Source organism: Geotrypetes seraphini, chromosome 5 (genome assembly GCF_902459505.1).
Source record: "Geotrypetes seraphini chromosome 5, aGeoSer1.1, whole genome shotgun sequence".
Classification (NCBI taxonomy): Eukaryota; Metazoa; Chordata; class Amphibia; order Gymnophiona; family Dermophiidae; genus Geotrypetes; species Geotrypetes seraphini.
The window spans coordinates 127,633,753-127,647,046 of NC_047088.1; positions in this window are offsets into that span (position 1 = coordinate 127,633,753).

A 13,294-nucleotide genomic window follows, 5' to 3' on the forward strand; every position below is an offset into this window, starting at 1 on the left:
TACACTTCCAGTCCTGCATTCCTGTCTCAGTTCCGCTTCCAAGTCGTGTCCGACTCCTTCTGGCGTACCAGGTGGGCGATAGTACAGCCCCAGTTTTATGCCTGCACCCTTGTTTCCCGGCAATTTGACCCATAGCGATTCCAGCCCCTCTGCCTTCGTTGCCATATCCATCCCGACCGAGTGGATAGAGTCCTTTATATAAAGTGCTATGCCTCCCCCCTTCTTGTGGGTCCTGTCCCTCCTGTAGAGCTTGTACCCCGGCAGCGCCACATCCCATTGATTTTCCTCTGTCCACCAGGTTTCTGCAATTCCAATTATATCTAGGTCCTCCCCCTTGGCCACGACTTCTAGTTCACCCATCTTGGCCATGAGGCTTCTTGCATTTGCGTATAAGCACCGCAGGTCCCGTAGGTTCCGTCGTTTTTCCTCCACCTCTGCATTTACCTGGGCCGCCTGCCCTTGGATTTCGGGCAGTTCTCCCGTTCCCTGTGCTTCTGCTTTGCCCTCAGCCTTTACCCTCTTAGCTTTCAGCTTCCCCACATTCCCGCCACCCTACTTCCCCGCTTTTCCTCTGGGTTTTCTAGCCCTATCGGCCCCCTCCTGGGCTATCATCCCTTGAGCCTCTGTTTGATCCCCCTCGCCTTTTGGTACCTCTTTATTGCCCTCAGCTTTCGCCCTCGTGCCACCCAGTCCCCCTGTGTCTCCATGCCCCTTAGTCTTCTCCCAGCAAGCTCCCTTTACCTGATGTTTCCCTCGCTGTCTGATCATAAGATCCTCCGGTCCCTCTGCTTCCTCCCTGCAGTCAGCCCGTTCAGCATCTGCTCTGGATACTGTTGTCCGAAGCGTCAACATCAGATCAGCTGTCGGCTTTCCCCCTCTCCTCAGTTTAAAGCCCTCTCGATCTCCTTCCTCACATTGGCTGCCAGTAGTCTAGTTCCCGCTGTGCTCAGGTGCAGGCCGTCCCGCCGGTAGAGCTTGCTCTTTCCCCAGAAGGACGTCCAGTTCCTCACAAAGTGGAAGCCCTCCTCCTGGCACCATCTCCTCAACCATGCATTCACAACCTGGAGGTCTGCCTGCCTCTTTGCATCTGCTCTCGGTACAGGCAGGATCTCCGAGAATGCTATCCTCCGTGTGCTCCGCTTCAGCTTTTGTCCCAGGACCCTGAACTGGTCAGTCAGTGTGGCCATGCTGAAGTTCCTCCGGCTCACATCATTCGTTCCGACGTGGAATATTACCGCAGTCTCCTCTGTCTCTGCTCCGTCCAGGATCCTCTCGATCCTATCAGTGATGTCTCGTGTCTTGGCCCCTGGGAGACAAGTCACTAGCCGGTCCTCCCTTCCTCCAGCTACGTGACTGTCTACCTCTCTAAAGATCGAGTCTCCCACCACAATAGCAGACTTCCCTTTCCTCAGCAACCTCCTCTGCCTCAGGTCCGTGTCCTTGGTGTAGTGCGGTGTCTCTCCCTCGGGGTCCCGGTGAGTCGCGGTCTCCTCCTCTTGCGTGGTTCCTCCGCTAGGTCCTTCCCCGGTGTCGCCTTGTGGATCCTGGGTCTCGTCTGCCGACATCCGTCTGTGCAGCTGCTGGTCCCGTTCCTCCACCTTCCTATAGGCCTCCTCGATGAATCTCTCGAGGTCCCTCACCTGATCCACAATGGGGCCTGCTCCGTCTGTGTTCTGGGTTGACCAGCTCGTCTCCTCTGTGGTGCACAGTCCCTCCAGTTCCTGGACCCTGACCCTCAATCTGCCGACCTCCATCCTCAGGCTTTCCAGTTCCTGACACTGACTGCATATGTACTCCCGCCTTCCTAAGGGGAGGTAGTCGTACATATTGCACTCTGTGCAGTATACCGGAAAGTACCTCTGGGATCCTGGGTCCTCCATCGCTCTCGTAAAGTGCTGGTGTGCTCCTGCTGATTGGAGCCTGTTATTTTGTTAGCTTCAGAATCCAACTGTCGTCACTGCAGGCGCTTCACAAAGGCGCGCACTAAGGCGCATGCGCCTTTGTTGGCGCGCCGAACGGCTGAGCGCCGTTGGCGCTGTGCTCTTTTAAATGTTCCCTTTCGGTCAGGGAGAGGGGCGGATCAGGGCTCCCACGCTGCCTCTCTTCGGGAACAATCTGGATACGCTGTCTCCCGCTGGTGGCCTGAAAGGGGGCCCGGCTGGCTGCTGTGCTCTTTTAAATGTTCCCTTTCGGTCAGGGAGAGGGGCGGAGCAGGGCTCCCACGCTGCCTCTCTTCGGGAACAATCTGGATACGCTGTCTCCCGCTGGTGGCCTGAAAGGGGGCCCGGCTGGCTGCTGTGCTCTTTTAAATGTTCCCTTTCGGTCAGGGAGAGGGGCGGAGCAGGGCTCCCACGCTGCCTCTCTTCGGGAACAATCTGGATACGCTGTCTCCCGCTGGTGGCCTGAAAGGGGGCCCGGCTGGCTGCTGTGCTCTTTTAAATGTTCCCTTTCGGTCAGGGAGAGGGGCGGAGCAGGGCTCCCACGTTGCCTCTTATAATCTTCTTTCTGGTAGTCCCTGGAGGATTCTATATGACTCGCCCTCTCAGTATAGGTAGTCTTTTTTTAAAGAATCACCTACCTTTTGCTGCCTTGGTTTTGCTCTCCTTACAAGTTGAAATATCTTCCAGTTAGTAGATGGGCCCTGTGGGGGAATTTCACTCTTATGTGAGTACAATCGTTGTCAATAGCAGGATTCCAGTGGGTGCTCATTGCATACAGCAGGTTAGTTCTACATTGTTCCTAACTGTTCTCTGTTTTGTCTGCTGGCTGGTTTTTTTTTAAAATTATGTTATCCCAGGACAAGCAGGCAGCCTATTCTCACATGTGGGTGACATCCACGGAGCCCGAATGCGGACAGCCTCGCAAGCAGACTTGTTTATAGAAACTCAGAAGTTTTGAGTCTGCCACACTGTGCATGTGCGAGTGCCTTCCCGCCCAGCGCAGGACGTGTCTCTTCAGTTCTCAGTTGTCCACGGAGTCAAGAAGTCCGTCTTTGACACTCTGCGTTGAACTTCGTTCGCTTCGTGCCTTCTCTTCACCGTGGTTTGTGTTTTATTTTCTTTATTACCAGATCGCTGTGCTTTTCATTCTGTTATTGTTAAAAAAAAATTTTTTTTCGTCGACTGACTGGTGGGGTCTGCCACACACCCGCAGCCGGCAGGCTTCGACTTTGCGGCAACTATCTTCCCTTCTATGTTCAAGTTTCAAGTTTTATTACCATTTGATGAATCGCTTATACAAACTTTCTAAGCGATGAACAACTTAAAAAGCCACTAGTTAGTGGTCCCACAGATAATTGGGTATAAAAGACAACGTACAAAATAAATAAACTGACTAACAATTTTTGCAGTCAGATTAAAGACAGACATGATCAAAGAGGGAAAGGGGGGAAAAGTTACAATTCATTTTATATTGAAAATTACATAAAAAGGAAAAAACGAGAGGGAGGGAAAAGGGTTAATATCAAGTATGAAGGGTTATCAAGTATGAATAACAAAGTATGAAGGGTCCAAAATAAAACATATTAAGTATTAAAAGCGTCTTGAAACAAAAAAGTTTTCAAAAATTTTTTAAAAGAGGTAAGATCTTTTTCATTTCTGATATAATGTGGCAATAAATTCCACAGTTTAGGAGCCATAACAGAAAACATGTCACTTCTTCTTGTGCCCACGATTTTCAAAGAGGGGACCGTTAATAAGTTTAAAGAAGATGACCGAAGAGAGCGAGGGGCATTGTAAGGAATAATCATTCTTGTCATAAATTGCGGTTCATTGAAGGTTAGAACTTTGAATACAAAAAATAATATCTTAAAGTTAATACGGTGGGAAATAGGAAGCCAGTGTGATTTAATAATTAGTGGTGTAACATGATCATATTTTTTCGCTTTATGAATAAGTTTTATTGCCGTATTTTGGATTATCTGAAGCCGTCTTTTTTCTTTTTGTGTTATGTTGATTAGAAGGGAGTTACAATAATCGATTTTAGCTATGATCATGGAATGGATTAATATATTAACAGATTTAGGGTCTAAAAATGTAGAGATTGAACGAATCAGACGTAGTTTATGGAAACAAGATTTAACTATTTGACTGATGTGATTATGAAATGATAAGTCAACATCAACCACTACTCCTAGAATTTTTAGCGTAGGTACTGACTCTAAGGGAATATTATCTAGGATGAACGAAGATCTTGGCATTAAGTCTTTTTTCCAGGTGAAGAACATAGTTTTAGATTTTTGAATGTTTAATGCTAATTTATTAGAACTTAGCCAATTTTTTATCAAGTCTAATTTTTTATTGATAGCCGTTATTTCTTCATCATTTTCGGGTCAAAAGGGTGCAGAAGTTGAATATCATCTGCATAGGAGAATGATGTAAAACCTAGTGATTGCAAAATGGTGAGTAGTGGAGAGAGAAAAATGTTAAATAAGAGAGGTGACAGAATAGAACCTTGGGGTATCCCATAGGTAAGAGAGTAAGGTTTAGAATAGTCATCATTAAATCTGACTCTGGAGGAACGGTCGGAAAGAAAAGAAATTAACCAGTTCAGAACTTGACCACCTATACCTAAAGATTCCAGCCGATTCAGTAAAAGATCATGGTCAATGGTATCGAAAGCTGCAGATAAATCCAGCGAAAAAAGGGCAACGGATTTGTGATGGTCTAAGTAGTAGTGGATGTTAGTTACCAGACCAATCATCGAATATTCTGTGTTGTGGTGTTTTCGAAAACCAGTTTGATTTGGGTGGAGGGTGTTAGAGGATTCAATAAAATCTGAAAGTTGTTCAAAAACCATTTTTTCAGATAATTTCATTAGAAAAGGTAAGTTGGAAATTGGGCGGTAATTGAAAGCATCGTCCTGACTGATTTTATAGTTTTTCAGTATTGGAGTAACAATTGAAGTTTTCCATAAAGTGTGAACAGTTGCAGTGAGTAGACTGTTTTGAATAAGTGAAAGGATGAAAGGTCCGAAGCAAGCAAATAATTTTTTTAGATAAAATGGGGGGATGATTTCTAATCGAGAGCCCTTTAGATTGATTGATTTAAGATTGCCTTCTATATCCCTTAAAGATGGTATTTTGAAATTAGTGCATTTAGCTGTCATGGGCCAGTCACGGGCTTCAAGAAGTGTAGCAAGTGCCAGTGTGCGATTTCCCTCACTGACCCACACCGCTGGTGTCTTCAGTACCTGGGGCCTGACCATTGCCCGGAGTCGTGCGTTCGCTGTGCTACTCTTCAGCCTCGAGCCCTCAAATGTCATGGGGTTCAATTGGAGAAGATTTTCAGGATGGACTCTTCTACTACACCCTCGACCTCCGACTCGGTCAACCCTCCTGCCTCCACAACTCCGACCTCGAGTCTCATCAGACCTTCCTTGTTTGGATCGTCTTTGACCTCGAGTAAATCTGCCAAGTCTTCTCCTGAGCTTCCCTCAGATACCTAAGCAGACAGTTCCAGCAGTGGTCCTCAAGCTGTCCAAGCACTTCAAGCCGAAACATGCTTCTTCTGCCACTTTGGAGCCTTTAACCTCAGCAAGTGGTCCAGTTTCAGACTCGGATCCACAATTGCAGGCTACTATCCAGACCATTTTAGAGCGGGAATTTGTTCATTTACTGAGCAAATATAGTCCTGCCTCGACTCTGCTTCCTGCAGTCCAGCCTGGGCATTCAGCAGTCTCACAAGAGGTTGAGTCCTTGCCTGTGCCTCGAGCTGACTCTACACACTCTATGCAAGGAGTCGAGTCTTTGCGAGCCTTGACTGGAATCCTCACACTCCATACAAGGAGCTGAGTCTTTGGGAGTGCTTCGAGATTCCTCGATCTAAACCACTGAGTCCATGGGGTTTCGATCTATAGCTTCCAGCCCTATACCCTCACCAAAGACATTGCCTGTTTCAAGGCACAGGGCGAAGTCTCAACCTCACACAAGACCTCCTTCCAGACAGTATGCTCGTTGCCGTTCGAGACCCTCATTGAGGAATTCATTGAGACGCAGGTCCTCTTCCAGGGAGAAGCCTTCCTCGTCTAGGCCTTCCAGCTCTTTGAGGCCTCCAACCCCTCGATCGAGAACACCAATAGCAGAACTTGAGTACTCAGTCGATTCCAATGCCTTGTCCCAGTCTGTCTATACTCTAGAGAGGCTTCGCCATCGTTTTCCACTCGAGGCGCCTCGAGGTCTTCCAGTCTCTCTTAAGGCCATGCTTTGGCAGATCAACTCTCCTTTTCCTCTGGATCTCAAATTGGTCACTGGTTCTAAGTACTCTAAAGGGTATTTAGAGAAAATGAGTATGCCTCGGCCTCCTGCAGAGTCTCTCAAGCTTCCTCTTAACAGACTTCTGTCTCAAACTTTCAAATGAAACCTCGAGACTCCTTATGCTATTCCTGCTGTTCCAGGCAAGTTGGAATCGATGTATAGAACTCTACATTGCAAGGGCTTTTGAGAATTCACAACTATCTTACCAATCCCTTCTTGTTGAATCTTCATTGAAGAGGACCCATCCTTCCAGGGTCTGTGCCACCGTACCTCCTGAAAGAGAGGGAAGGACCATGGACAAGTTTGGCCGTCGCCTTTATCAAAATTCGATGATGGCTTCCAGAGTCCTAAATTATAATTTTATTTTCACTACTTATTTCAAGTACTTGATTGATATACTTCCAGGTTTTTCAAAACCTGGGTCAACATAGACATTTGGGGCCGGATTCTGTATAGGACGGCCCAGGAGAGGCGTCCTATACAGAATCGGGCCTACACTAAACCTCGATTCTGTAACCGGCGTCCATGTTACAGACGCCGATTACAGAATCGGGTTAGAGTAGACGCGGCCGCTATACTTATTGCGGCAAGGGATCTCTCTGCCACTATAAGTATAGCGGTCTCGGCCGCCTGTCCGATTGCCGGCAGGAGGGTGCCCAACCCCTCCTGCCGATCGCCGGCAGGAGGGTGCCCAAACCCTCCTGCCGGAAGATGCCCCCCCGACACTACCGATCACCGGCAGGAGGGTGCCCAATCCCTCCTCACGGAAGATGCCCCCCATCCGCACCCCCACTCCCCACGCTAAAAGCCCCCAAACCTCCCCCCACCAAACTAACCTTTAATTGTTGGCCAGGCGGGTCTTGCCAGTCTAATCGGCAGGTCCGACTCGTCAGAATGAGGCAGGCCCGCCCCTTCCCGGCCCATCCCGCAAAGCCTAAGGCCTGATTGGCCCAGGCTCTAGAATCCTGGACCAATCAGGCCTTAGGCATAGCGGGTCCGCCCATCCCCACTAAGCCTAAGGCCTGATTGACCTAGGCTCTAGGTCGTCTCCATCATTTTTATCATCGATGGGAGTCCATTACATCTGACCACTGGGTGGTGTCAATAATCAGGGAAGGACATTCTTCATTTCACTCAGATTCCACCAGAGATTCCTCCAAGAGAGTATCTTTCCAATCCATCCTAGATCGCCCTTCTTCTTCAGGAAGCTTAAGCTTTGCTCTATCTCCATGCCATCAAGGAAGTTCCCTTGGAACAGCAGAGCAGGGGGTTTTACTTCCGTTACTTCCTAGTTCCGAAGATGGGTGATCTGTGACCCATATTGGATCTCAGGGCTCTCAACAAGTTTTTGGTCAAAGAAAAATTTTGCATGTTGTCCCTGGCATCCCTTTATCCCCTTCTAGACCAGAACAATTGACTCTGCTCTCTAGAACTCAAGGAGGCTTACACTCACATTCACATCCATCCAGCCTCTCGTGAGTACCTCAGATTTGGGTGGGGAATTTTCATTTTCAATACAGAGTGCTACCCTTTGGTCTGGCATCATCTCCAAGATTGTTCACCAAGTGCCTAGTAGTGGTAGCAGCAGCTCTAAGGAACCATGTGACTCCTTTTGCCAGACTTCACTTCAGAATTCCTCAGTGGATCCTGGCATCGTGGACCCTGGCATCTCAGTGGATGCAGGCTTATGAATTACTTTCTCGACATATCACATTCACTCATTCGTTCAGACAGTCTCCACTAGTGAATGCTCTCTTCCAATCTCTCCAGAGATTTACTGTTTCAGATGCTCCCTCATCAGAAGATCCTCACAACAGATTCCTCGACCTACGCTTAGGGGGCTCACCTCGACGGTTTACGTACTCAGGGCCATTGGTCCAGCACAGATCATCAGTGTCATATCAATCTGTTGGAACTCAGAGCAATCTTCAGTGCTCTCAAAGCTTTTCAATATCTTCTTCACGACTAGGTAGTCCTCATTTGGACAGACAACAAAGTCGCCATGTACTATTTCAACAAACAGGGAGGAACAGGATCTCTCCCTCTTTGCCAAGAAGCTCTAAAGGTTTGAGACTGTACCTCTAAAGGTCCTTCACAATACCTTCCTGAAAGCTGTCTACCTTCAAGGAGAGAAAAACAGTCTGGCGGACAAGTTGAGTCGTCTTCTGCAGCCTCATGAATGGACACTCAATTCCTCGCCTCTTCATCACATTTTTTCTCAGTGGGGAACTCCTCAGATAGATCTCTTTGCATCTCCCCACAACCACAAACGGCCTCAGTTCTGCTCCAGGATGAACTCTCCTCATTGCCTCGAGGCAGATGCTTTTCTATTGGAATGGACAAATCTCTTTTTATGCATTTCCTCCATTCCCCCTCATTCTCAAGACTGTTGTCAAACTGAAGAACGATCATGCCACCATGATTCGGATAGCTCCTCGGTGGCCTAGGCAAATTTGGTACTCCCTTCTACTTCAACTCAGCAGCAGGGAGGCATACCTTCTACCAGTTTTTCTGTCTCTGCTTACACAGAGTCAAGGATCTCTTTTTCATCCCAACCTGCAGTCTCTACACCTGACAGTTTGGTACCTTTCAACATAACTCCTCTTCAGTTTTCTCAACCTGTACTAGATATTTTAGAGGCTTTCAGAAAGCCTGCCACTAGACAATGCTACCGCCAAAAATGGACTAGCTATTCTACGTGGTGCATTTCTCATTACAAGGAACCTCCTTGTCTTCCGTCTTGAATTATCTTTTGCACTACATCCATTCGAGTCAATCTCAGTGCAATTGCTGCTTTCCATCAGCCTATTGAAGGAAAACCCCTCTCCGCTCATCCGGTGGTTTCCGAATTTATGAAAGGACTTTTCAATATCAAACCTCCTCTCAAACTGCCTCCAGTAGTTTGGGATCTCAATGTTGTTCTTGCTCAATTGGTGAAGCCTCCTTTTGAACCAATGGCTTCGGTTCATATGAAATATCTCACTTGGAAAGTGGTGTTTCTCATTACCCTCGCATTTGCTCGAAGAGTCAGTGAGCTGCAAGCATTAGTTGCTGATCCACCTTTCACAGTTTTCCATCATGACAAGTGGTCCTCCGTACTCATCCTAAATTTTGATCACGTGACACCTTACTACCGGCAGTTGCACTGGCTACCGATGGAAGCATGTGTAAAGTTTAAGTTCGCTTGCCTCTGCGTTAAAGTACTATACGGACTAGCCCCTAAATACATAACTGACCTTTTCTCCTTCTCAGCCAACAGACACAAGAGAAGCTCACACTCGAACTTCGTTCCCCCCCCCAATTAGAGGATATAAACTGAAAAAACATCATGAACACCTCTCACATCAGGCAGCATTATGGAGTAAAGACCTAGAACATTTGCTTTCGCCCACTACTTATGAGGAATTCAGGAAGTGCCTAAAAACATAAGAACATAAGAAGCGCCATCCCCGGATCAGACCTTTGGTCCATCAAGTCCGGTGATCCGCACACGCGGAGGCCCTGTCAGGTGTACACATGGCGTAATTTTTAGTCACCCATATCCTTCTATGCCTCTCATAAGGAGATGTGCATCTAGTTTGCTTTTGAATTCTAGGACGGTTGATTCCGCAATAATCTCCTCTGGGAGAGCATTCCAGGTGTCAACAGAACTTCCTGATATTAGTCCTGAACTTGTCCCCCTTAGCTTCATTTCATGTCCTCTTGTCCGTGTCAAATTGGACAATGTAAATAGTTTTTTCTGCTCTATTTTGTTGATTCCTTTCAGTACTTTGAAGGTCTCGATCATATCCCCTCGCAGTCTCCTTTTCTCAAGGGAGAACAATCCCAGTCTCTTAAGATCTGTTCCTGAAATATCTAGACAGCTGACCCGTACATCTCTTTCTCCTCAATACGGTTCTTTTGACCTATTAACCACTTTCTTTCACCTTTTTAAAATTCTATCAATTTGTACCTTCTTTTAATCTTTTGTAAACTGCATAGAACTTCACAGTACTGCGGTATATAAACTGTTATTATTATTATTAAATTCTTACCTAAAGTTGTTTCAGAATTTCATCTCAATCAATCTATTGTACTTCCAGTATTTTTTCCAAAGCCCCATTCTCATCCTGGAGAATCAGCTCTTTATACCCTGGACTGTAAATGTGCTTTGGCCTTCTATCTGGAATGCACCAAACCACACAGATCTGCTCCTCAACTTTTTGTCTTTTTCGATCCGAGCAAGTTGAGACATCCGATTTCTAAGCGTACCATCTCCAACTGGTTGGCTGCTTGTATCTCTTTCTGCTATGCCCAGGCTAGACTGCATCTACAGAGTTGAGTCACATCCCACAAAGTCAGAGTCATAGCGGCTTCAATGGCTTTCCTCATATCCACTCCTATTGAGGAAATTTGCAATCTGTCATCTGGTCCTGGAGTCATACTTTCACCTCTCATTATTGTCTGGATGTTTTCTCCAGACGGGATGGCCATTTTGGCCAGAGAGTATTACAAAATTTATTCTAAGTTTCCAACACTCCCACCATCCCATTCTGGTTAGCTTGGAGGTCACCCACATGTGAGAATAGGCTGCCTGCTTGTCCTGGGATAAAGTTGTTATCCAGGGCCAGCAGGCAGATATTATCACAACCCACCCACCTCCCCTAGTTGGCTTTTCTGCTAGGTATCTGAACTGAGGAGATGCGGCCCTATACTGGGCGGGAAGGCACTCGTGCATGTGTGGTGCGGCAGACTTGAAACTTCTGAGTTTCTACAAGCAAGTCTGCTTGCGAGGCTGTCCGCATCCGGGCTCTGTGGATGACATTACCCTCCAGATGGGCCCTGAGACGCCAGTAGGGAGTGCCAGCAGGGAAGAGGTCCGGAGAGGAGAGGAACTGGTGTCAGCTGATTGCCTACAGCAGTGTTTCTCAACTACTTCAAGCTAAGTATCCCATAAGTCTAACAAATATCAAACGAGTACCCTAACCACAGACCTCCCTAGGCCCACCCAAGCTCTGCCCTAGATCCCATCCCCTTTACTAATAGTAATTCCCGGACGAGCCCCCAAAATGTCAGTTTTGTTAGTGGCCCCCCCAATGTAGGGGTTAAGTGAAAAGCGTAATGACAAACGCTGGTCCCAGGTTCAGTTCCCTCACTGAAGTTTCACCAGGAAGTAGAATCAAATAATAGGCACAGCCAGAGGTGGTTGCATAAAGAATATATTATAGAAATAGTCTTAAGCATTACAATGAAGCATTACAATTAAGTAGAGAGCAAAGCAGTTTCCCTGCCTTACAGAGTCCAGAAACAAAGAGACAGAGAGTCAGAAGTTCTAGGAAGAGCCAGAGAGAGAGAGAGAGCCAAGACCCCTCTCCTCCAGAGATAGAAAGATAGATTGATAGATAGATGTGTTTTGCAGAGAGCAGGCTTTTATAGCTTGGCTGAATATAGAAATTATTGTATGTCCCAGTATCATTCTGTTTAGAATTTGTAAACTGTTTGAAACAATGGTTAATTTAATTGCTAAGGAGGGTGTGATACTTGCAAGCATGGAAGATGGGATTAGTCTCTGGCTTCTTTGTTTCTGATCTGTGCACCTGGACCCATTGTCCTAAGCACCCTCTTAATCAGACATTAACACCTTTTAGCTAGTCATAATTCAATCAGGGCTACTTAAAACATATCAGTTTCCCTGCCCTCAGGGTCTATCTGCATTCCCATGCCAGAGTCAGATTGATATAATTTCCCATAGGCCTTTGCTGACATAAGTAATGCCAACTAAAAATGCTGAATGGTAGCGATAGCTAGGCTGACAGTAATGCAATTTTTTCAATTCATTTTTCATATACTGTATACACAATCTACACAGCAGATATAAATTCTCAAAACTGACACCTTTCAATCATTATATTGAAAATCATTTTATCTACTGGTGAGCCTCTGCAGGCTGCTGTAATTAGCTTTAAGAATGAGACCAGGATGCCAGGGGGAAGCCAGAGGATGCTAGAGAGAATAATAATAATAATCTTTTTTATTTTTGTATACCGCCATACCTGAAAGTTCTAGGCGGTTTACAACAATCGAATGCAATAGAAACAGTACAAATGCAAACATCAGATTTGAAGTTCTGAAGGACCTACATGATAAAAGTTGACTTTGTTGAGAAGTAAGAATGATTTAAGGATAGTAATGAATTAAGAAACAATATTAGGATCCTGGCTTGTTAAATAGATAAGTTTTTATCTGTTTTCTAAAGTCTAGATAGGAGGAAGCATCTAAAGCAATTTTAGCAAACCAAGTATTCATTTTGGCCGACTGAAAAGAAAAAGTTCTCTCTAGGAACCTTTTATATTTACAAAGTTTTATTGAAGGATATGTGAACGAGTGTGCTCTTCTGGAGCTCTTATTGAAGTGACTCAAAGTAAAATGAGGAATGAGGTAACCTGGAAGCATACCAAATACTGCTTTGTAGCAGATACAAGAAAACTTAAACAGTACTCTGGACTCGAATGGCAGCCAATGAAACTTTTGGTAAAAAGGGGAGATATGCTTCCATTTTTTTAGACCAAAAATAAGGTGGACAGCCGTATTCTGGAGGACTCTCAATTTATATGTGTTTTTTTAAAAGCACCCAGGTATATGATGTTGCAGTAGTCTAAAATACTTAGAATAGAAGACTGGACTAACAGACGGAATGAAGCTTCGTCAAAGTATTTCTTGATGGTATGGAGCTTCCAGAGCACTGAAATACCTTTCTTAAATATTAAATCGGAGTGTTTTTCCAGTGTAATATGTTTGTCCAAAGTTACTCCCAAAATTTTTAAGGACTGTTCGATATTATAATTCAACCCGTTTACATGTATCTTTGAATCTTTAATTTTATCATTGGGAGTGAGATAAAAGGCTGCTTTGTTTACCTCATTGGAATAACTACAAGACGGCATTGTATCTTCCAAAACAGACAATATTTGTTTATTGTTAGTATAAAAAACTATAAGTATTACAGCAGCAAAGACATATCTAAAAAATGTATTGTCAGTTCAGAATATGCAATGGAGAGAA